Genomic DNA, 26,098 nt, shown 5'->3' on the forward strand with positions numbered 1-26,098 from the left:
CTGTATATTTTTAGCTATTTCTATGGATTAGAAATTTACATGACTGATTTTCCAAACTCTGAAAATCCTGATTCCCATCTTTAATTTATTCTTACTGTTAACAGTTATACAATCCCTTTCATTTATCAGCTTCTTACACTATTTTGCATTTCAAGAGCTGAAATATACTATTGTGTGTTTTTAAACAATGACACTGATAATATCTAACATTTGTTGAGTGTATGCTATTAGCCAAGGATTCTTTAAGTTCTCTATACTTAATAACTCATTCAGCCCCCTAGAAAACTTGCATCATAATATACTCTTACTATTCTCAGTTTATAGATGAGGAATCCAAAGAATGTAAAGATACAATAATTAACCAAGTTTACTCAGCTAATAAATGACAGAACCAGGATTCATACATGGCAATCTGGCTCTGGGGCAATTTATCATAAAAACCTGTCCTGGAGACTTAACAAATATTTAGTTTCTTCCTTTAAAAAAAACAAAAAAGGTGTGGCAGGAGATTATCTATTGATGAAATTTTCATTATAAACCCTTGAAATGTATAACATTGGACATCATTTTCACTGTAATGATATCAATTATTACAGACCTAGAATTAAGATATCATTATTAACAGGCATACATTTTGTCCATTCAGCCTCAGAAATAGGTACTCTCAAAATTTTATAGACATTAAAAACTATCTAAAGTAAGGATAAATTCCAAAACCTTGCTTCTAGAGTTGTCATAATTATTTAACTTAATAATTAACATAATAATTAACTCCTCAAATTATGTGTTAGGCTGTTAATGTGAGAAGCTGTGACTCCGTCTTTGCATGAAGACGGGATAATTGGTAAATAAAGTTGGTGTAGAGGGAATTGAGCAGGCTGAGAAGTGCTGGGGTCAGAGGTGATTGCATTATAGAAGAACAAGTCTGGCTGTAAAACTGTGACCAGAATTCAAAGTCCAGAAAGGTTAAATGTGACTATCCATGCCCTTCACAGCTGCTGTAAAGACAAATTTAGGCTCTGGTGCTGCCAGGCTTTTGTTCTGGGGCAGGTTGGTGGTGGTCTTTTTACCATCCTGGATATAGACAATGGGTAGAACCGTGCAGGTTGTGGCTTGCTATTCTGACTGAATGCTTACTTGTGTAATCAGCTCCATGCATTACATTAATTGATTTGGAAGATTATACACCAGAATCTCCCTTAATCAATACTATTCATCTTTTTACAAAGGTCATTCAATGAAGAAATGGCTTTTAATTTGTGAGTTATTTAGTGCTTTGGACATATAGTTACTAATGCCATGAGGCCACTAAATGTGCTGTATGTTTCACAGTGTTTTAATTCTCCTTGGTCTTCCTCTGAGAAGTTCTCAAGGTGTAAAAATCCCCAGTGTGTAGCCTACGTTGGCTCAAGAAGTGCGGGGGACATCATCTGAGAGGGAAAAAAAACTGTGAGACTCTTAACTCTAGGAAACAAACTGAGGGTTGTTGGAGGGGACATGGGTGGGGGGATGGGTAACTGGGTGATGGACATTAAGGAGGACATATGATGTGATGAGCTCTGGGTGTTACATGCAACTGGCGAGTTAGTGAACACTACGTCTAAAACTAATGACATACTATATGTTGGCTAATTGAATTAAAAAAAGGAAAAGAACTGTGTGGGGAAATAGTGAAGGGCTCATGGCTTTGTGTGGGCGGGGAGGAATATGATTTCTATCTTGTTCACTTCCTCCCTATTTCCATGTGAAAACTTTGTTTGTATAAAATCAGAGTTCCTAATGAGTTGTCAAGAGTTATATATTTCCATTTTTGATCTTGGTCTTTGTGATTAAGCAGAATTTAAAAGGAAATGTAGCATGAGGAGGGTGGTGAATCAAAACAAAACCCCCCAAACAGATGAGAACCAGAAGAGAAAGAAGCCCAAGTTGGTGATAGAACTGAGATGGAAATGCAGAGCTACAAACCACCTCCACTGTTAATTCCAGCTTAGCACCAGCCCTGGAGACAGCCAGCCAAAGAGTTTGTCAGCTCCAGGGAAGGCTTCCAGTTTCAAGGTGGGTTTCCAGAGCAACAAACAGGAGAAAAACATACAGTTGTATGCATCTTAATTGCATGTAAGAGGTAACTACCTAGCCTGGCACATCTAGAAAATTTTCTGATTACAGTTTCAACAGAATATCTATGCTCTACCAACCAGTGCTGTGGCCATTACTCCATTCCTCATGTAGTACTTTTATTAATATAATTAACCAGTTTAAAAGTTCTTTATAGTCTTGATGATATATGGCTTTTTATTTTTAAAATCTTACTTAATTGGGAAAAGACCTATTCTAAGTTCAATTCACAGGCGGCAAATATTTCAAGAATGAAACTTTCTTTTTACAATAAACATGTACTTAAAGGTAAATATTATATAAATTATATTTCTTCAATTTCAGAGATTTAACAATTTAACAAATATATTTAATCTAGTTCTCTTTTGGAAAAAAAAAGATGATGTTTCCAAATAAACTGGAAAAGCTAATAAATCAATAATCTCCTTAGATTTTTATTCTGTTGTCACAGCATCAGGATATTCATCATAGTTTAGGCATGAGGAAATAACACAATCAATATTCATAAACATGAAATGCAAAGACATATGCATTACTATATTGAGAAATGCCATTGCTAATTGCAAATATGCCAGCTTTATTGACATTGTCATTAATAGGGTTTCTAAATAAATTTTTAAATGAAACGTACTTGTGTTTCTAGAGTAAGTTTATAAAAACACTTTCATTAATTAATTATATGTGTAATTTAAAATTGTCTCTACTACATATTTGACATATTCTTTAAAATTTTTAAAAAATGTCCCATTGTGCCTATTCATTGCTTAAATATTTTATTATCCACTTCCAGATTAAATCAACAAATCTAATTGTATTAACCACCCATTCTACTTTTTTCCCCCCTAAGCTTATAGGTCACTTTGAAATTCTATTTTGTGACATTCAATTTTTTATTATGACTTACTTTGGTACGCTAGAGAAAGAGATGATTATATTTGCACTTTTAAAAAACTGAGTCCTTAGACTCAGTCCATGAGATATGGACCATCTCCAGAAAGGAATAAAAACTAGTTTTTTTAAGTTAAATGTAAATTTCTTTCTCAATCCAAATTGTGCTTTTTAAAGTATTGCTCATACTTTCTCATATTTGGCTGAAACTGTAGACAGACCTTGGACTTTAGCCTTGTGGAAGATTATGAGGGAAGGGTCAGAGTGGTCAACTGGAGCAAGAGCTTGAGAACTACCAGAGGTACAAACTTCAAAACAGAGAGAGACAGAAGCCTGCTATTGGTATTTTCAAGCTGTACATTAGCCTGACCTCCCAGATGAAGGCACCATGCATCCACTCCGTATGTGAGATAGTTCTAAACCCCAACTCAGAGTAGAAGTTAAGATCCATTAGAAGACAACAGGATCTATTCATTGAATAAGCTATATCCTCAGCAACTTGTGTACTGCACACACTGAGCAACTGTACAAAGACATCCTGATGTACTTTAGGACTGTCTTAGATGTTCACAGTGCCCGAACACTTATACTTCCCTCTCATTTCCAGAATTGTTTTTTCTCCTTAAAATCTCATTTAAAAATCTTACTTTTTCTTGTTACGTTCCTTGGGATACCCAATTTAAACTAGATCCCTCTTATTCTCTCTCATGGGATCCTTTTCTTATCTCCCAGTATATTTAATTTATAATAGTTATATTTATATATCTCTATTTCTCTACCTATATTAATATCAATATACATAGATAAATATTTCTATTAGGGTCCATCAGTATGGGTACTATCTCTTTGTTCACTATAGTGTTCTCCAAGCCTAGCAGCGTGCCTGGCCCATAAACATCTATCCATAAGAACTGCATTTGTTAAATAAAAAAATGCACCATCTAAATAACTGGCTAGTGCATCAAGTAAACTGGATGGAGTAGAGCACACAGCAGCACTGGTTAAGGTAGAATTTTCAGGAGTCCATTGATCCCCTGAAAGAACAAAGGAGGTGACTTCAAAATCTGGGCAGGACTAGCAATAAACAACTGCAACTTGAAATTAAAAATACAATACCATTTATATTAGTGGCCCCAAAGATAAAACACAACTAAATCTAACAAAATATTATAAGATTTATATGAAAAAAAAAAAAACTACACAACCATGACAGATGAAATCAAAGAACACTAAATGGATGGAGAGATACTCTGTGTTAATGGATAGGAAGACTCAATATTATCAATGTGTCAGTTCTTCCCAACTTGATCTATGGATTCGATACATTTCTATCAAAATTTCAGCAAGTTTTTTTTGTAAATATTGATGAACTGAATCTAAAGTTTACATAGAGTCAAAAGCCCCACGAGAGCCAACGCAATATTGAGGGGAAAAAAAAAAATACCAAAGTGAGGGGACTGACACCACATGTCTTTAAGACTTACAATAAAGCTGCAGTAATCAAGAGAACATGGTATTGGCAGAAGAACAGACAAATAGATCAGCAGAATAGAGTAAAAGGTACAGAAATAGACCCACATGTGTATAGACAACTGATATCTGACAAGGGAGTTAAGGCAATACAGTGGAGCAAAGAGAGTCTTTCCAACCAATGGTGCTGGTGCTGGAACAACTGGACATCTTCATGTAAAAAAATAAATAAATAAATCGAGACACAGACCTTACAATCTTCATAAAAATTAACCCAAAATAGATCACAGACCAAAATGTAATATTCAAAACTATAAAGCTACTAGAAGATAATACAGGAGAAAACCTAGAAGACTTTGGGCACGGTGATGACTTTTTAGATCTAACGCCAAAGGTATGTCATGAAAGAAAGAGTTGATAAACTAGACTTTATTAAAGTTAAAAACTTCTCCTCCATAAAAGACAATGTCAAATGAAAAGAGAAGCCATAGATTAAGAGACGGTATTTGCAAAAGACACATCTGATAAAGAACTCTTATCCAAAATATACAAAGAATTCTCATAATTCAACAATAAGAACACACAAAGAAACCAATTAAAAAATGGGCCAAAAATCTTAGCAGACACCTTCACCAAAAAAGATATGCAGATAACAAACACATATATGAAAAGATACTCCACATCACATGTCATCAAGGATATGCAAATTAAAGCTTGAGGTATTATACATATCCATTAAAATGCCCCAAATGTGGACATTGTCAACACCAAATGCTGGTAATAATGTAGAACAGAAGGAACTTTCATTCATTGATAATGGGAATACAAAATGGAAAAGCCACTTACAAAAACAGTTTAATGGTTTCCTACAAAACTAAACATACTCTGGCCATATGATCCAGCAATCATTCTACTTGATATTTATCTAAAAAGTTGAAAAAGTATTATCCATGCAAAAATTTGCACACATATGTTTATTATAAACTTTTTCATAATTGCCAAAACTTGGAAGCAATGAAGATGTCTTTCTGGGTGAATAAATAAATTATGGTACATCCAGACAACAGAATATTATTCAAACACCAGAAAGAAATGAGATTTATGCCATGAGAACATATAGAGGAACATCGAATGCACATACTAAGTGAAATAAGCCAATTTGAAAAGACTACAGAATTTATGATTCCAATTATATGACATTAGGAAAAGGCAAAACTATACAATAATAAAAACATCAGTAGTTGCCAGAGATTTCTGGGGGTGGTGGTGGTGGTGGTTAAATAGGCAGTGCACAGAGGATTTTTAAGGCAGTAAAAATATTCTGTATGATACCATGATGGATATGTGTTATTATACATTTGTCCAAATCTATAGAATATATAATATCATGAAGTGAACTGTAATGTTAACTATGATTATGGTATGTTAACACAGTATCATCAGTTATAATGAATGTACCTCTCTGGTGGGGAATGCTGATTATGGGGGAGACTATGCATATGTGAAGTACATGGGAAATCTTTGTACTTTCCCCACAGGTTTGCTGTGAACCTAAATCTTCTCTAAAAAATCAAGTCACAATAAAAAGAAAAATTAAGGGAGGAACGTTAGCTGGCCAAAAGAGAACTACCTGCCTTTCCTTACAAATGCAGGTGATAAGGCAGAAAGTAAGAGCATCAGAGAGCTGGCATAACAGACATGCAGCATAGCTCAGATCAGAAATTTCCTTGGACTGAAACACAAATAGAAGAGTAGGACAAACAGACTGGGATCCCTTAACTTGACATCATGCCTTGAGCCAGTACCAGTTTCAATTCGGATTGGGTTACCGTCTGATGAAGGAAGGAAGGAGGGAAGAAAGGAAGGTGGAAAGGAAGGGAGGAAGGAAGGAATGAAATGGGGAGGAAGATGGTAAAAGCATTCTCAAATGAACCCATTCCATTTCCATATAGGCGAGAGACCATGACTACTAGGATTTTAAAGATTTGTTACAACTCCCACTTTACTTATAGTTTGCTTGCTTCCTTATTTATTTATTTATTTATTTAACCTTTGAAACTTTAAGGAAGGTTTTCTAACATGTTAAGGGATTGTGCTTTGCTTTAGACAAAGCTGGGTGGCAGGGTGGGGGGAGGAATGGGGACCTAAGAGTCTCTTGTTGAATGAGGGCTGTTGATAGAGGGAACACAGAAGGTAGAGGGAGACAAGTCCTGGTGTTAAGCAGGCAGCCACACTGGTAGGCTCTGCATGAAATAAGTGAGGTGATGGGGACCTCAGTTATGCCCCGGAGATTTAAACTTGGAAGGCATCTAGTCACTGCAATAAATTACTGCTTTACACATAATTCTAGTTGATTAAATGTAGGCTTGGAAAGATAAGTGCCAACAATAATATTCTGTGAAGATATAGCATTTTTATTTGATTGCACATTTGATATATTTTCATTCAGTCTAAGTTTGTGTCACTCAGAATTTAGTTTTGAGATAATAAAAAACAATTTCCTGACAGCTATATTAAAACTCAGTAATCCTATTTCCCTTGCCTAAATGATTTATTTCCAGCTCATTTTTGATAGTTTAAAACAGTCATGTGTTTTTTGAGTTTGGTCATAGGAGAAAAGTTTTATAGTTCTCCTAACACTATTTTGGCTTTTTAAAAATACATCTAACTAACTGTCTTTTCGAAGCCATGCAGAGTTCCTCCTTCTATGCTAAACAATTTATGGAAGGCTATCACCTCCTATAGCTTTCTGTCTCAGGTCTTACCCACTCATTTGCTGATGAACAGCCAAGTAGAACCCATGTAATACTCGAGTTGCACAATATTCAGCCCACAGTCTTCTCTTCTGGAAGATATGGAAGTTTTATGTACAACACAACTGCTACTAAATTCCACTATTTCCCTGTCCTTTCTAGTTGCAGTAAGACTGACCACGTGATCCTCAATTTTTTTTTTTAAATTCCTTTTGATCCTCTTGAAAAGGATCAGGAATGGTTGTAAATATTATATGGGTCATCTGCACATCCTGTCACGTGAGGAAGAAAGGGTCCCTGCTACACTGATGCTACCTTGAAAAAGACATACATGGGATGAGCCCAGTAATTCCATTAAGCCTCATGGGTCTGAGCAATTCAGGGTATCTGGTGAAAGGTTGTGGTATCCTTTAGATTTAATACTTAGAACTAGCCCATGACATGCTTCCAAGTCACAAACAATAATTGTTGCCTGGGATATGCAGGAAATTCCCCTTTGTCCTGATACCTCAAGACACTAACCTGCTATTTTAAATTTTCAAATAAAGTTTTACACCATTTTTGAATACTGAACCTAATAGACAATGTTATTTCCAAAGAAAAGAATTCTATTTCCCTTGCCTTTTTATGGGAATCACTTCTACTTATGGAAAACTTACATCTCTAGAAAGTAAGAATTCAAAGAACCCCAGGTTGTAAAGCAGAAGAAAATGACCATAAGTGGGATTTTCAAATTTAAACTCTTGACCAGATGGGTTCCACTTCATTATTGATTGCTGAGTGATAGCTATCCTTTAGGGTCATGCTGTGATAGAGACGGTGGAGAACTATGAACAGGGGCAAGACAAGTGTCTCTCATTTTACGAATAGCATGTGTCACATTAGGTTAATGTGGCATATTTAAGCAAATGTCAGCAAACACATTTTGAGAAAATACTTTCTTTACTTCTGCAAACCCTATAATTTGATAATATAAAACATTAGAATCTTAGAATGTTGGAGCTAAAAAGAAATCTAATTATCATTTAGTCCAACTTACATGTTTTTAAGATCAAAAGTAGATATCTGGGTTATGTGATTAACCTCGGGTTCCTCAGCCAGTCTGGAGCAGACCGAACCCCTGACACAAAGTTTTCTAGCGCTCAGGCCGGTATGTTTCTGTTTTTAAATTACAAACTTCTCTGCTCTTCCTTTGGCAGAAGGTAAATAGTTATACTGCAAAGTCCTCCCATGGAATAGGCCTATTTCCTGCTGTGAAAAATTTGAGGCAGCTGGGGAAATATGGAAGTGCTGTGAGGGTTAGCATAAAGAAAAAAATGCAAGAAATGAAAGGGACAGGTAGCAAGCACCACTCTGATGCTTGTCATGGATGCACAGATTTTAAAGAAAGAATCCATGTTTGCTACCACTGGTTCACGGAACACTTTCTTACTCAGCCCATGGAATTGTCTAAGATCGCTGCCCGAGTGAAAAGAGAGAGTCTATGATTCCTAGTCACTCCGTTGAGTAAAAACTAAGTGTTCAAACTAATTGGCAAGGCAGTGTGTCTAACATCTACATGTGTAATTGCCTGAAATAGTCATGTGAACAGCTATCCATGTCTTTGAATTTTATTATTATTGGTGCGGGGTTGGTAAGATATTTTTAGGCCCAGTGAATAGTAAGAGAAAAAATCATACAACTAAGACTAGCAGAATCTGTACCATTTTGGAGTTCTAATTTTCTTTTGTCCAAAGACATTTTTCTCACCAGTATATAGTCTATGTATATTTTTATCTTATCGCTGTCATTTAGAAGTTTCCAGCAGAATAGTGGCTGAACTCTTCAAATTTTTAGTCTGGCTGCAGTAGTCTGTGTATGAACCTGACAACCCAAAACGACTGGTTTGATCAATATGCACAAAACACCTACTCTTGTGCCCTGGATGCCTTCTGTATTCTAGTAAGAAAAGAATTTAAGTGATATAAACTGTAATATTGAGGTTAGAAATTACTTTCTAAAAGAGATAAATCCTTTCAGACCCTGAAGTGACAGTTTGTACAAAATCTCATGTGCTGAAAATACAGTGGAAGGAGGGCACAAAATAAGGAAAACAACACATCTAACAGGGAAAAAGATGCATTATTCCGGCTGCCACCTAACGCTTTCTGTAGGTCAACTCTCAGAAAGTTTCCCTGTGTAAATGATAGCCCATAAGAGCATTGCATGTAAGAATAGGACACAATAGAATTTATGCAGTTGAAATGTCTCATATGGTAAGATGATTTAATGGGAAAAATTGTGAGGGAATGTGTAATAAGATCATGGATTTCAGCAACTAACTTATTTATATGTCCTGCCCTCTTTTCCTGCCCTCTGTCCTTCCCTCTGTTTTCTTTCTGTCTCTTTCTCCCTTTATCTGTTTGTTTCTTACTTTCTTTTTGAAGGGTAGTGGCACTACTAATTTTTATGGTAATGTGGTGGTGCCCACATGCCACTGGGTGTTTATCACAGCCCTTAGAAATTGACAGCGCCAAAGAGTGCACCTTAACAGTATGCTAATAAATTAAAAAAAAAAATCAGGACATTCAGAGGTCCCAAAATGGAATGTGGAATGTGACAGAAGACTAACTATATTACACATATATGACACTGTCTCCCTGAAGGTGGGGAGAAAAGCTCTGATTAACTAACTTTGAAAATACACAAACACTGGATTCCAGATAATAAATATATTTTTTTTCCTCAAGTAGGTACTTGTTAATAACTCTGAAACTATTATACACATATGCTAGGATTGAGTAAATAAGCAAAAGAATGAGGATGGTGGGAGTTTCTTACTGTTAGAATAGGGAATCACAGATAAAAAAGGGAGGAAGGTCAGTGTGAGCCTAGCAGTACTGGATGAAAATTGAAGATATCAGTAGGAACTCATGTTTGCTTAATATAGATACAAACTGATAAAGAAATAATTATAAGCAGACATGTGTCTTAGCATAGGTCCATGTATTTCTTAGTCCTGCCTGCTGAGGGGACCTTGAAGCCATGACCTTGAGTGTATGAGCTCAAGGAGGCCCAAGATCTTAGATAATAACACCATTCTCAAATAAAGGAAACCATGGCTTCTTAGGGAAATGACTGATCCCAGAGCTATATATAGCAGGGAATATACATGAGGAGCCTGAAGCATATTATGGTGTCAGAAGTAAGGGAGTGCTCAAAACAAAATGGTGGGGGAATGCAGATGGGACAGAGGAGGCAACTGATAGAGTCACAGTGGTGAAAGATGAAGCAATTTGAGCAACAATATAAATAGCATTTTACTGCATTATAAACCCAATCATAAAATAGACATCCATGATTCCTTACTGATATAAATCAATGATTGCAGAAACAAATAAATGGAAACAAAGAGATAAATCTCCTATGAAGAACACCAAATAATTCACCCACCACCAAGAAGGTGGAGTTGAACTCCACTTTCTTTTAGTGTAGTCTATGCGCAGTCACTTGCTTCTAAAGAAGAGTCTGAAAAAGGAAGAGTGTTAACTTCACGGTGTAGAAATCTGAGAAATACTACCTCAGCCTGATAATTAAGGTTAACTTTGCCAGTGATAACTCATGTTGTTGGTAGGTACCCTTGAGGTGATAAGATGAGAATGGCATTTTACTTCTGTGGTTTTCCTTTCAAAAACCCAAAACTACTCTGAGAAACAACCTGAGGGTTTTGGAGGGGAGGGAGTGGGGGGATGGGTGAGCCTGGTGGTGGGTATTAAGGAGGTCACCGATTGCATGGAGCACTGGGTGTGGCACATAAACAATGAATCTTGGAACACTGAAAAAAAAATACAATTAAGATTAAAAAATAAAACAAAACAAAACTATGTATAGTCAAGAAAAATATCAGACAAACCCCAAGCCAAAAAACATTCTACAAAAATATGTGACCAGTAGTTCTCAACACCATCAAGGTCAACAAAAAACCAAAAAACCAAAAACCTCCCAAAACAAAGAAAATCAGAGAAACTGTCACAGAGCAAAGGAGCTTAAAAAGAAAAGACTAGAACACCCTGTGATTTTCTAGGTGGGACCCTGGAACAGAAAAAAAGGGTAAAAAAAAACTAGGAGCAATGTACCAATATATGTTATTAGTTTTGTCAAATATACCACATGAGTTTAACATCTGGGGAAATTGTATATTTCCTTTGTCCTATCTTTACAACCTTTATAGGACTGTAAAACTATTCTAAAACTTACAAAAAAGTTTCCATAAAAATCAAGTTGGTAAATGTTTCACTTTCTCTGTTTTATAATTATTACTGGAAATTGGAGAAACTATGAAGTGGTATCAATAAATAAAAGAAATGAAAATGATAATCTTGTTTCAGAGGGAAATATGGGCAGAACAGATCTGGGACAATTTTTATAATATCTTATTTTTAATTTTGCTGCCCTTCTACATCAGATAAGGGTTTGATGCTAGTTAAGTTCAATGGTGTTGCTTATAATTTACTAGAAAATAAATATTAGCAGGGGAAGGGGAAATAATTTTAAAGACAGATTTGCTATTCCTTCCCACACCATATCAAGTCTTCAGATTCTAAGCAAACTGCCTTGGCACATTGGTATTACAGCTTTAATTCAATGTAAATTCAGTGTAAAACATTTCTATCTAAGGTATTTCTTTTTCACCCAAAGGATGGAGGAAATCATTAGATCTTCAACTTTTATGTAGGGGTGCAGCTTTGATTTTTAAAAAGTAAACTTTCTCAGGGACATGAAAATCTAAAAAGTCCTGGTGTTTTCTTCTTATAAAGATATCCAACTTTTCTTAGAGGAGAGAATTGCAACTTCATTGACAGCAGAATATAACTTTTATGAGTTTCAGATTCCCTGGGAATCTTCTAAGTAATATCGAGTCTTCTGAGAGGGAAAGGAAAATGAAATAATATGCCATTGCCCTAGAAAATCCCCATTGCTTTTGCTTTCCTGGCATAAGAGGGAAACTCTTGTCAGTCTTGTGCTACAAAATGTTAATTATTCATTGCAAATACCCTGCAATTGAATTTCTAATACACCTTTTAGGACTTTTAAGACCTCAAGCAAAACTGAAGTCAACTTTCAGCCAGATGCAAATCTATGGGGGAACAGTGATTCATGACATTTTCTCCCTGGGAATTATGGGAACAGATGTTCTCTCAAAACTACACATCAACTTCACGTCAACTACACGTCAACTTCAAGATGGAGCAGCTTTCCAGGTAAGGATGATCGCAGTGCAATTTGGTCCTCAATTATAGGTATCCCCTCCTATTCAAAAGTTTGCCTTATACTACTTGGCTTTTATGAAAGACTTATAATAGCAGCTAGGTGTTATAGGGCCACCATACACCCCAGGCAGCAAGACTGACACCACCAAACTTCTTTCCAGGAACTATACTTGGCATCAAACAGCCAAAACTTTGAGCTGTGTCTGTGAGCATCTGTGCTTTATCTCGATATATTTTATACATATGTTAGCAAGATGTGTCTTAAGGTATCAGAAAAGCCTGAGAGGTTAATTTTTGAGTCTGTGCATTTTCAGAATTTTTTCCATATGAATGAATGGTAATTGCTTCTCTGCTTTACTCCATTTTGACTTATGAAAGATTTCAAAGGAATGCTCTACTTTCAGATGGGTGCTTGTGGGGATACTATATCTTGACATTGCACAGGAACTCCAATCTTTAGAATGCTCTTGTTGGCAAGTAAAATACTCACTTATAGGGAATTTCCATAGAGAAAAGCCAGGGACATAAACAAATGCATGGACATGGACATGATACAGATACTTAATTTACTTAAAACAGCACTGAGTTAGTTAAAAACTTTGCTAATGGAGCTTCTCATTTAAACTAGGCTGCTGCATTAGAAATTTATCAGGAGGAAAGAATACAATAAGACAAAAAGAACAAATAAATAGAAATTCAGTTTGGGAAGTCCCATACAAGCAGGGTCCAATAGGTCCTATTTCTTGGAATATCCCTGGTAGTTAACATTTGTCACAGTGTCTTTGTTAATTGTCTCTCCTCCTACGCCCTTAACTCTTGAATATTTTCTGGTTTGAATTAAATGGCCATCCTAGGGGCGTCTGGGTGGCCCAGTCGGTTGAGCCTCCGACTCCTGATTTCAGCTCAGGTCATGATCTTAGGGTTGTGAGATCAAGCCCACCCCCCAATCCCCATCAGGATCCATGCTCAGTGCGGAGTCTGCTTGAGATTCTTTCCCTCTCTCTTTGCCCCTTCCCTCACCCGTGCACATGAGCATGCTCTCTCTCTCTCTCTCTCTCACTCTCCCTTTCTAATTAAAAAAAAAAAAAAATGGCTCTTCTATTTAGAGGTCATTGAGCCCAGCACCAATTCATGCTGTTCTCTCAATCTGATGGCCTGAAGGACAGCAAAGCAAAGCAAATTTAGAGAACCAATGTATGTGACCATATGTACTAGGATAGCCTTAATCCAAAGCCAAGTTTTTTATCTGGCATTTTACAAATTTTTTTGTAAAACTTTGTACAGTTTTTATAAAAGTGTCACCTTTAAGATTTCTTCCCTAAGAGGGACATACATTGAGATCTAAGAGAAGAAATATGGAAGATAGGAAATCTAAATATTACCTGTGTTATTGATAAAGGTAAATGGCAAGATGCAGCTTCGTATGAAAAACAAATGAATTTCCTAATATCAGACCCTAGGACTAGACACTTTGAATAGTCCTAGAAATGCTGGACATGACTTCTGATATACTTGATCCTGAAGGCATAGCAGAGAATTCTGCTGCCTTTGGGAAAACCAGTGAGATGGGGGATGAACACACACAACACACACACATACACAGGGGAAAGAGGAAATGAGAAAGACTGCAGAAGGAAGTCGTTTTCAGAACCATGGAACCTTCTTCTGTTTGGGTTAGTCTACTGCACAAACAGACATCATAGGTTGAGCTGGTTATCTGTGGTTAGAATTGTTTTGTGCATGAGCTGTTTTCTGAATCCAGTAATAAAACAGTACTGGACCCAAAGACATTTTGTTTTGCAGATCGATTGCTCACATTGCTTCTGATCTCACATCACATTGTTGGAACCAATTGCATTACCTGACACAAATCATCATGTCAGCAAGGTGTTCACTCTCAGTCAAAATTATAGACGTCTTATCTATTTGTGGGGAAAGTGAAAACAGGGGTGTGCTGATGAGTTTCAAAGCTGAACACACTAATTCATTTCCAGGGAAGGAAAAGGTGAGATGATGGCATGTGTTCCCCTCAGTGGACTGAAGCCCAGACAACCAGCAGTGTGTGCCATTTTGCATTTAGATTAAATGCCCTTTCTCCCAGCAGCTGCCCAGTGATTACCACAGGGGGAATTCTGATCAGCTTGGTGAGAGGGATGATTGTATGTCCCCCTCATCCACTTAGTCTTCCCTTTGGTTTCTGGGCTGTGCTGGAGACTGAAAGACAAATATTGCTAGCTTCTGTGACCTAGCCCTTATCGTGGCTTGCTTTATTTTCAGCGGAACTGGAGTTTTAGGGGTGAGAAGCCTCTCACTAGGAATTTCAGCATAGGCCGTGTTCTTAAGGGCGGGGCCACGTACAGTGGTGCATAGGAAGGGAGCTCTAAAAAGAACAAAATCAGTGCTTTGGATCACTTATTACTTCAGTGCAAAATTCAAATTCCTCTGCAGTTTTGTTCTGAATGTCTTCTCCCACCTCCAACAAATATGGCGCGTCTAAAATTTTACATTTTTGGTGTCACTTGGGTCATTTCTCCTTTTAAATTTTTTTATTTGTTGTCGATGGCTCATTTTTATGTGTGGGTGTTTATTTATTTATTTAACTGATAAATAGTTTATTCTAATTTCCTGCTAGGGTCCCAGACTGTTTACATGGTCACCTAGCAACTCTATTGTAACACTTTCTGAATTATTTGGAGCCGCTTTGCTTCTGTATGAGATTGAGGTACTGTCTGTTCCACCAAACATGCAAGAGGGGAAAAGTCAATAGTGAAAGCAGAGCAACATTCCATTGCTCTTTCCCCATGACTCCTAGGAACATCTGGTCTCATTAATCTCTAGTGCCTTGCTATATGTGATAGACATATCCTGAGCTCCATTCATCTCAAGCATGGTCCATTGAAAACTGCTGTTGCATAGTAATGCGGGCAGATGCTTTGAAAGCATGTGGTTTTCAAAGTGTTCAAAAGGACTAGCATTGTCCGGTAGGGCGAGAATAGAACACAGCATGGTCAACCTTATGGCCATTGCTGTGAATATGGCTCAGGTCAGAAACAGCTAAAGGATCAGTCTCACAGATTGGGTGGTCTTACTTAATTTCTTACAGATTACTAATGTGGAGTATATGTTGACAACCACAGAGTGAATTACGTTTGAGCTTCCATAAGGCGGTTTCTGAGAGTCCGTGGCCGAGGACTGCCATATGGTGCAAACACTTAGAGAAATACTCTTCTAGGAACTTTAACAATCGAATTACTTTAAAATTCAAAATGGGGTTCACCTTATGCAAAATTCTGCAGTAATACTGTGATCCGGTGTAGGCTAATTTTGATAGAATTATTGACTTTGCTTGGAATTTCATGGTGAAAAGAGGATGGATCTTAGACAGATATATGGTTGAATTATACTTTGGGCAAGCAATTTAACTCCAGCCTTGGGGAAAGTGATTTAAGCTCACTAAAGCTCAATGCTATCATACATAAAATTGGGATAAAATTGTTCAACCTCAGGGATTGTGAGGATTAGTTAGAGAACATGTGACTTAACAGAAACAGAACAGGTGTATATTTTAGCTCTCTCTTCTCAGCAAAAATGAGTTAATGACATTTTAGTATATATTCTGAGATGACTCTTTAAAAAAAAAATCCAAAAGATTAGACTGCTTCATTTTAGGGGGGATCCTTTGGGGAGTGGAAAGGAAAAATTAGTTCAATGTCACAAATTATTCAAGTGGTGGAATCAGATGGTGTTGGGGATGAACAATATAGGAACCAATGAATTTATCAGTTGAGTTTGGGTCTTGAAATAGTAAGAATTCAGCAAGCAATTTCAGCCAAGGGCTTTCTGTTATGGGCACGTTTGCTCCTCACTGATTTTTGCTGTTCAATAACTTGTTTCTTGGTTTGTGAGAAGTTGTTTCATCATTTATCAGCCCTCTCTCATTATTTGGCACTAATTATGGCAGCATATCCTTAAGAACATGAGACTTTCAGAACAAAGGAGAATCTAAAAATTCTTAGATTGGTCATGATTTAGACCTTATTTTAACTGAAGGGGCAAACTGCTCTTCTTTCTACAGGGTTTTTCATTTTCAGGTCCTACTCAATTTTGGTCTTTTTTGGGAAGTCTTTCCTGACCTCTGTCTTTGCTATCTGTCTTCTGCACTCGTACAGTGTTTAGCAACACTCACAATTTAAATCTCAATTATGTACTGCCTTGAATAATGTTCTTTTGTTTTGCCAATGTGATCATCTCTTCTCCCATTTAGATTTTAATGCTTTGTTCTCTGCTATATTACTTGTCAAAACTTATAATGTAGGACTGTTACATAAAATGTAATCAGTGAATACTTATTAATTAATTGCCTGAGGTTAAATGTTTTAGTGTAATTTATCCTAGTATCCAAAAACCCTAAAAGTGTCTATGGAGAGGCTTCTGGCATTGATCTCATCTGGTTTTCTTCTTCTTGGGAACAACACATTCCCTTCTTGGGAACACATATTGCCCAGTCCTCTTGCAGAGCTCTGTGACTAATTCTGCCCTACAAGGTAAGAGTAGAATGACATGTCACTTTCAGAATGAAGCAGTGAAAAGCGGCTGAATAATTTTGGGGGCCATGTGTGGAAATGGTAAGACACAAGAAGGAACAGCATGGATCGCTGAACCACTGCCCTGATGACAGCTGCTCAAGAGAGTTAATACCTAATGTTACTGGATATGTTCTGTGAGCAAGAAATAAATCTATACTATGTTGTCACCAGCATCTTGAGCTTAATTGGTTTTCATAGCATTAACTTACCCTCTCTGGACTAGCTGTAGGAGGAATTGTGATGCACCACCTAGACCTTCACTTCTGGAAACTTTGCTGACTTCTCTAGTAACTGGCTGCTGGCTATTCATGGCTGAATACCTTTCTGGGAATTGCAGTAGCTACAGAAAGGTTCCTGACCCAAGGCTCACTCTTGACCGAGCACCTAGCATCCCATGACTGGTAGATGAGGCAGCATAAAGACCTAACCCTGCTACCTCGACAGGGAACAGCTTTGAAGAAGGAGCAGCACAACTCCCTATAGCAAATGTATTTAAATTCAGCTTCTCCCTCTGCCAACTCTTGTTTTTCTCATTCCTTTAAAGAGGTTGATCCCAAGTGCACACACCCCATCAAATATTTGTGTGTGTTTATCTGCCTCACTGTCTGTTTCCCAAGGAAACAGAACTAAGATATTAATACAGAGTGGTTTCAAATTCCAGTAATAACTAAAAACTTACAGGGTGAAGGTAAAGGGATGTAACTTGAGTCCCAGGAGAACCCTTTATCTACCTACCTTAAGAAGCATACACATAAAGATTCTAGACCTTGTTTCTACTAGTAGTTACTCTGCAAACAATGTGCTGAGACTCGGTTTTTTCATTTGTCAAACAGGGATAGTAGCATATGCTCTAATGAGAGCAAAGCGCTATCGTGCAGATCCAATAGCATGGAAAATATTGTAATGCATTCTAAATAAGCTATGCTCTCCATGGATTTAATCTCACTCCACCAGCACCCAGATAGTCCTTATAATGCATTGCTGACTTATTTTTCTCAGATTTTCCCGCAGATTGGAGCTTTCTCGGGACAGGAGGCATTTCAGGGCTTTGCAGTATTTACCTTCACATCTACCATAATGCCTCGTATAAAGTAGGAGTACAATTCATATTTACTGCATACTCCCTTTGGAGTCTGTACACTTGGCAACATATACAGGAACGATTATTTCAGAGAAACTTTGCAATTCGTGTTTGTAAAGAAAAGTGAGACATAAGGAACGTTAAAGACTCAGGGTGCCAACATTAGTTCCATCTACCAGTTTCACTTTAATTGGGTAGAGGGCAGATTCGATTCCCTCATGGAGGTATATCAGCATTGGGTTTTAATGAAATATGGTTGGAAAGGTAGAAAAATGGAATCAGTTTTAACCCCAAAAGACAAAAATGTCATTTTGGCCTTGGGAGTAGAATTCAAGAAATACAAGAAATAGAGAGAGAATAAAAAACAAACAGAAAGCTTAGGGCCTGAGGTTGGTGAAGAAAGTTATGAGGGGAAGGATGCAATTAGAAATTAATCTCATTTAAAGCAATGTTAGCACTTCCCCAATCGTAACACATGAGGTATTTCTTTCAGAGAGAGGTTTCTTTTGAAGTATCTAATACTCAGAACCTTTTGAAGTAGTTAATACCCAGCTGTTCTGCATGCAGAATAGAATCATACTCCTGTGTTTGATATTTTGTTTTGGTCATAGTCTGGCTACATGTGCTCGGAGAGTTGTAGAGAGGTCACCATGATCCCAAGCGTGTCATTAAGAACAAGCAGTGTGTTAAGCAGGCAAAAGCAGAAGAAAGGCAGTGTATCTCCTCCGGTGGAGAGGAGTCCTACATCTTATTGTTTCCAATGTTGTATTCCAGTGAAGCATGATGTCACGGAACATTTTTAATAATTTTTTCCCTAATCAGAACAGACTGTGTTGAAGGAAGAAAGGAAAAATGTGTTACTGTCATTCAGTCAATTAAAGACTCATATATTTGCTGGCAACAAAAAGAAATAAGTGGTCACCATCCTGTAACACATTTCAGTGAAACTGCTTATAATGACTATTACGATTCCCAGGGTTATCTCATCAGATTCATTACGATAAATCTTTACCAGTGACAGGAAATATAATACCATTACGTGATGCTGCAGAGCTTAACTAAGGCAGTTAAAATAAAAGGAGCATCATTTGCCCTCCCGAGATACCCTTCAACCTAACTCTTCTGAATACTTTGCAGCCACCAAATTAGTCTAAAGCACTTTGCAAGTGCTTTTACTTTACACATACCATTTAAATGGGTTGGTAAAAGTCATATATTTAGACTTATCAGAGTGCTCTTTTCATAATGTACACAAATAGTGAATCACTATGTTGTACTCTAGTAATTGATATTGTATGTCAACTATACTTTAAAAAGGCAAGAAATAGAGAGCCAGAAAAAAGAAGTGACTGTATTAGTTAGGATCTCCCCAGAGTGAACCCTTAGTCTAAGCCAAGAATTGCTTAAAGGGATGCTGGGAAATGGACAGTAGAAAAAGTGCAATTGATGGGGAATGAATTGGAGTTAAAATAGGTAATTTTAATCAAACGTTTTAGTCTGCCTATCTGGCAATGTTCAGAATTATATGTTGATGTAAAGATCATTAGTCATATTGCTTTATTAAAAATCTTCTCCCTAGCCATTATCTTCTTTTTTTTCCCCTGTTGACAACATACTACCCATTGGTTTACATGAGTCCAGTTTGCAGCTTTTTTTTTTATTTTTTAGTAAATTAAAACCTGTAACACGCTGATAGGTATTTTGGATTATTCTCAGTTTGATGGGATTGGATCCTGGACAGGTGGATCATGGTTCAATGTCAAACAACTAAGCTTTAGGTCCTGATGTAGCCTCAATGAATGACAACTCCAGTCTTATACTTGCACAGGCCAAAAACTTGGCGTCACCTTTAAACTCACTCTGGTGTTCATCCTTCACGTTGGATCTATCAACAATGCCTTCAAAATGTATAGACTAATTCAACCACTTCTCACCACCTCCACTACTATCCCCCGATCCAAGTACCATTATCCGCCCCATGTATCATTTTTTTAAATCTACTAATTAGCATTCCTTCTTCCACCCCATTTTCCCTTTAGTCTATTCTCAATAGTGTTGGCAGAGTGATACTGTATAAAAATAAGCCAAATCATGTCTTTCCTCTGCTGAAAAGTCTCCAGGGAAGACTTATCTCACTTTTTGTGGAAGCAAACATTCATATTCTGACCAAGAAACTATATACAACCTAACCACGTGTCCTACTATTCTTCCTTACTTAGCCATCTTTATGCCTCAAATGCTTTCCCCCCACATATCCACAGCGCTAAACCTTCATTTAATCAATGTTCACTCAAAAGTCACTCTTTTGGTGACATAACTGCTGGGCAACGTCACTAAAATTCTGGCATTCCTCTGAACATATACCCATAGAGACACACATTTATCCTCTTTTTCTACTTTATGTTTTCCTTTCTAGCACTTATTATTAAATAACAAATAAATTTAAAATAAAAGCCAATTATCTTATTTGTTTTCTGCTTCCTCCCCTGAAATCCAGACTCTTTGAAGGCAGAGATTTTTGCCTGTTTTTTCAAAGATGCACTGTCCATGCTAGAAGAGTGTCTGGGCCAAGATAGGGACCCCACAATCACTGGGGAGTCAATGAGCCTGAATGACCCTATTCTGAGTCCAGCACATGGTTTCATGCACCACGTAAAGACCCATTTTACACGATGCCTTCTCCTTACTCTCAGTGCTAGTCACATACCCATTAATTCTGTTAGGTGACTGAATGAGAAAACTTTCTGGGAAAAGAAGTCACATCTTTTCACAAGCAGAGAAAACGGAAGTTGACAACTTTCTCCTAGATAGTCAAAACTTTATGGAAGTGTTGAACTGTGATTTGACTAATTGGGGGATTCTTACAGAGTTTTACTTAGATTTGAATTAAACAAAACACAATACTGCTCTTGATTATTTTTTATGGTATCAAATAGTGAGTAAACTAAGATTAATAGCAGAGTAAAAGGAATATGAAATGTTTCTTGAAGAATAATATATATTATCACTTCACTTTGGAATAGAGTGTTAACTGAAAAACTATTCCTCCTTGAAATAGCCGAAAACCAAGAAATAAGCAATCTGGTAGTCCTATGTCAGGCATTGCTAATTGCTGTGTAAAAGCTAGAAAAGTGGGCTAAGTTTCTGAGTTTAGAGAGGGTAGATCTTGCGATAATTATAGCTAGAATTATAGCATCTCATGTTTGGAAAAAATATCACAAATTCGCCTTTCTGATAACTTGCCTTTGTAATACTAAAATTTCTTCATACCCCATGATGGGGAATTTATATATTTTGAGGCAGTTTATTTTATCCTTGGATAATTTTGTTGGAAAATCACTTATCCTGACTCAATTAGTCTCCTTGAAGTTTCCTTAGAATATGTTCCATAGATATTTGTTGACTGAATAAATACATAATTAAATTGGTGGTATTAATTTGTGAAGAAGGTGATACAAGAATCAGGTAGCTTGACAATAAAATTTGATAGTTTGTGGCCTAGAAGTGCTTAAGAAAGCCAAATATCTACAGAGAACAGATATAAAAACTCAAAAAAGCACAATATCTTGGGTTTATTTCATGTGGAGACAAATAGACCTCTTCCTTCTATTTCAAGGGGAATCTGCTCACAGTTTAATTGAATAATTTATATCTATAGCAAAAACTGCATTGCCAAGTAAAGGTAATATCATTTAAAGTTTTTTTTTAAATTTTTTAAACTTTTTTGTTTGTTTGTTTGGACAGACAGAGGTCACAAGTAGGCAGAGAGGCAGGCAGAGAGAGGAAGGGAAGCAGGCTCCCTGCTGAGCACAGAGCCAGATGCAGGGCTTGATCCTAGGACCCTGAGATCATGACCTGAGCTGAAGGCAGAGGCTTTAACCCACTGAGCCACGCAGGTGCCCTGTTTTTTTTTTTTAAGTTTTAACACAGGTCATAAATGTCTTCAATCCACATACTTAAACTTAGAAAAACATGTTGCTTAATATGGTAATTTTTAAGTTTTCTGAAAAAATGTAATAGCATGGTAATAATTATTTTCCAATAGCAGCAAATAAATAAGACACTTCTCCAGTTGTGCAAATAATTCAGACTGTTAAAGACTATATGCCATTATATTCAAATCAAAATTTTTTTGATGGGATAGAAATAAGGATGTGATAGTAATACTGCTTTTAAATTTTACAAAGGAGAGAAAAATTATTAGAAGTATTGAATTTGAAATACAAAGATATTCAACTGAAAAGGAAGAATATCCCTATTTCTTGAAGTCGTATAGTATTTGATGTCAAGTCCAGTGCCTGTGGTGAATTACATGGAACTCCACTCAACTTTGAAATGCTGCCTGTGTATTTTGGTGGCACCTACTGAAATGCCATCTATGCTTTCAGACACTCTAGCTTTGATAAATATCTATATTTATATTTATTTATCTCTAAATATCTGCTGATGAGAGAGACTTATACACACACACACACACACACACACACACACACACACACACACATCACATTCTGCCAAAAGGCCTAAATTGCATTTGCCATTTTAGATTTCTTTCTCCTTCTAAAATGAGAATATTTCACACTGACTGTAAGTTCGGAGGTCTGGTTTTTGTTTCCAATGTGGCACTGTACGATGGGCAAGCATTCCATTTCTTCCTCTGCTTGGAGATTTTTTCCCGACTAAATGATTGATTACTAAGATCCTATTCAGTTTCAATAGTTTATAACGTCACTTTTATAGGTATTTTAACTGGGGACAATCCATCTATGAGATGCAAATGTGGACCGAAAGATAGCAGGGGTGAGATGCTGCCAGAATGTGTGCTCGATATCTTCCATCTGCTGCTCACATTCTACCCCTCTGGGTACCGCTGAGCTCTGGGGCTATAGTCTCTGAGGCCGCATCAATGGACTTGCTTGCTCTCAGACTGAAGCTAGGAGGAAGGGAGGTATGAATAGCGCGGCTGGGGAATGTATTCCTCCTGCAGGTCATTACCCGGGCTGGCGGTGTGACTGCAGACCACAGCCCCTGTCAGTCAGCCTTCTCCAAATGACAGTAACTGCTCTCCACGCTTGCTCCCACAGGTCTAACCATCCTGTACAATTAGCCCTTTGGTACCACCCTCTGCTTCGGGATTCTTTTACTTTCTGACCATATCTTTGCAAATTTCCTTTATTAGACTCATTACAAATTACTCCAGGCTGTGTGACATTAGCTTCCTGCTGGGATCTTAACGGATTGGGAATCCAAACCCTTGGAGTGTTGCAGCACAGGCGGACAGATAGTGCGCTGCCTGGGATGGACACTGGAGTTATGGTCTCTGTCTCCATCACCTGCCGGGAACTTCCTGTCCCTGACTAGAAGGCGCGGTGCGTGACACACCTCGCATGGCCGTGGGTCGGGCAGATGGACAACAGAAGCACAGAGACAGCACTGCAGGCAGAGGGAGCGAGAGAGGCTCTCAAAGGAACACAGAGAGACGAAGGAAAGCCAGTCTCAGGAAGGAAACGGGACTTTGTGCTGAGAACACAGTGAATCACCTCAGAAAGATTGTTAATCTGTAGAGTGAACCGCTCACAGAGGAAGAGGCTGAAGACTTTTTCGTAAATAGTTGTAAGTCCCTCAGTACAAGAAGAAACAGTCCACACCAAGCCAACATCTGCCCTAAGTGGCAAATGCAAAGTTCCTGCAGAACTGAACCACCCCAGAGGAAGAGAAACTTGGGCCAGAAGACCACACATGGTAATACCTGAATGAGAGCGCTCTTCAGTTGTTGGTGGAACAATAAACAAACAAAATAAAAACTTCAAACTTAAAACTAGACTCCAAATATATGCCAATCTAGTTACACACGCATTTGCTTTGGTTAAAGAGATATAGAGACAGATACATGATGGTAGATAGATATCTGGAGAGACAGATACATAGAAAGTAAAGAATTCTGTAAGAATTCCATAGTATATGTATGTAAGACATGGTGATGATGTCAGGGTCCTCAAATGGAGACCAGGTCAGGCTCCCAGCTCAGTGCAGAGTCTGCTCTAGATTCTCTCTCTCCCTCTGCTCTTCCCCCTGCTCACATGCTGTCTCTCTCTTTTTCTCTCTGTCTAAAAAAACAAATAAATTATATATATGTATATGTATATATAAAATGTATATATATACATTTTATATATATATAATGTATATATAAATATTTATATTTTATATATTTATATTTATATATATATAAATGTATATATAAATATATATTTATATAAATATATAATATATAAATATATATAAATAAATATATATATATAAATAAATATATATAAATATATATAAATATATAAATATAATATATATATATATAATTTAGTTTATATATATATGTATTTTTTTTTTTTTAAGAGCACTGGGGGAGGTTTAGAATGGTAGTTCTCAATTCAGATGATTTTTACCTCCTCTTTTCCCCACTCCAGGGGAAATTCTGCAATGTCTGGAGACATCTTATTTTTTCAGTCTGGTGGAGGGTGATCCTGGCATCAGGTGGATAGAAGCCTGCGAGGCTGCTAGACAACCTACAGTGCACAGAACATTCCGCCTACAACATAAAGTTAGCCGGCACATGTCAATAGTGCCATAAGTGAGAAACTGGTTGAGAGGGAATTAGAGACATTTAGACTAATCCTGAAAGTGCATGCCAACACTAAGAATCTGAGGTTTTTTTAAGACCGATTTTTTTTTTTTTTTAAACTCATTTCATTTAGGAGGTACAGAAGCATTGAGAGCACCTGGATATAACTAAAAAAACCTGTGTCCCTTAAAGTTACATGTTAATATTTTTGTATAAGGTTGGTACAGAGTACTTTGGGCCATTATTTTTCTGGGCTATTTCTGGGCTGGTTCTAGAATTTTTAGAGAAAAACAGCTACCCTAAAATCACAATCCAATGGAGGTTCCTCAAGTTAGTGGACAGAAATTTAGTGCCATCACTATTATAACATAGACAATATCTGGTCATCTTAATTTTCATTCCCCAGAAGCACATATCCCAAGTGCTGACACAGCACAATTCTAACAAAGCCACTTCATATTTTAAAATAAACTTAGATAAGAGAACAACATGCTATGGACATCAAATTAAAAATTGATTCTCAACAAGGGAAACAGTAAGGTTTTCTTTGTTAATTTTTAAAAAATATTTTGTCTGTTTTCATACCCCAGCTGTGAAATTGGACACAGGGTGATGTGATAAAGATAAAACTTCTAGAATAGAGCACATCATCATACAGAAGCTTTGTGAATGAGAAAATGTATTTTTAAAATCAGCCATTCCTTTTTGAGCTCTGCACTTGCAGGAATATGTGGGGAAAAGATTCTCCTCATTATTTTCGAGCTGTTTAGAACTGGGAACATTTGGGGGAACATACATCTCAGGACTGCACAGACTCAATCCCCAGCTTGACAGCTCTTTTAAATGAAATGCAACCCGTGCTACACTTCATTTCCCAGTCTCTCATCCCTCATTCACATCTAGTGGGATGTTTATTTATATAAAGATGCGCTCTGGGATCTCTATCCATTTTCCCGACACCAGTTCAGGCAGACCTGAGACCAGTCATTACTATCCAGATTTCAGCACCAACTCCTAACTCCACTAAACTGGATACTTTGGTGTAATATCTATAATTTAAACAGAACAAGCTGATGCAAACAAGCCTGAAGACCCTGAAATGAGACATAACCTAACACAACCCAAGGCATCTCTTCTTGGGCACAATCTCTTCTCTGTTCCTATTCCTCTATACCTTCCCAAACTGGCCAATTTCATGAATTGATTCAGACATAATTTTCTTCTGTTTTTCCCTTTTTCAAATGAGAACCCAGAAGGAAGTTTTTTGATAGACTACCATAGAAAACTTGGTAGGGAAGAGATCATCAATCCATCCCACTGTAGAATTCTGAACACAG

This window comes from Martes martes, assembly GCF_963455335.1.
Source record: "Martes martes genome assembly, chromosome: 5".
NCBI lineage: Eukaryota > Metazoa > Chordata > Mammalia > Carnivora > Mustelidae > Martes > Martes martes.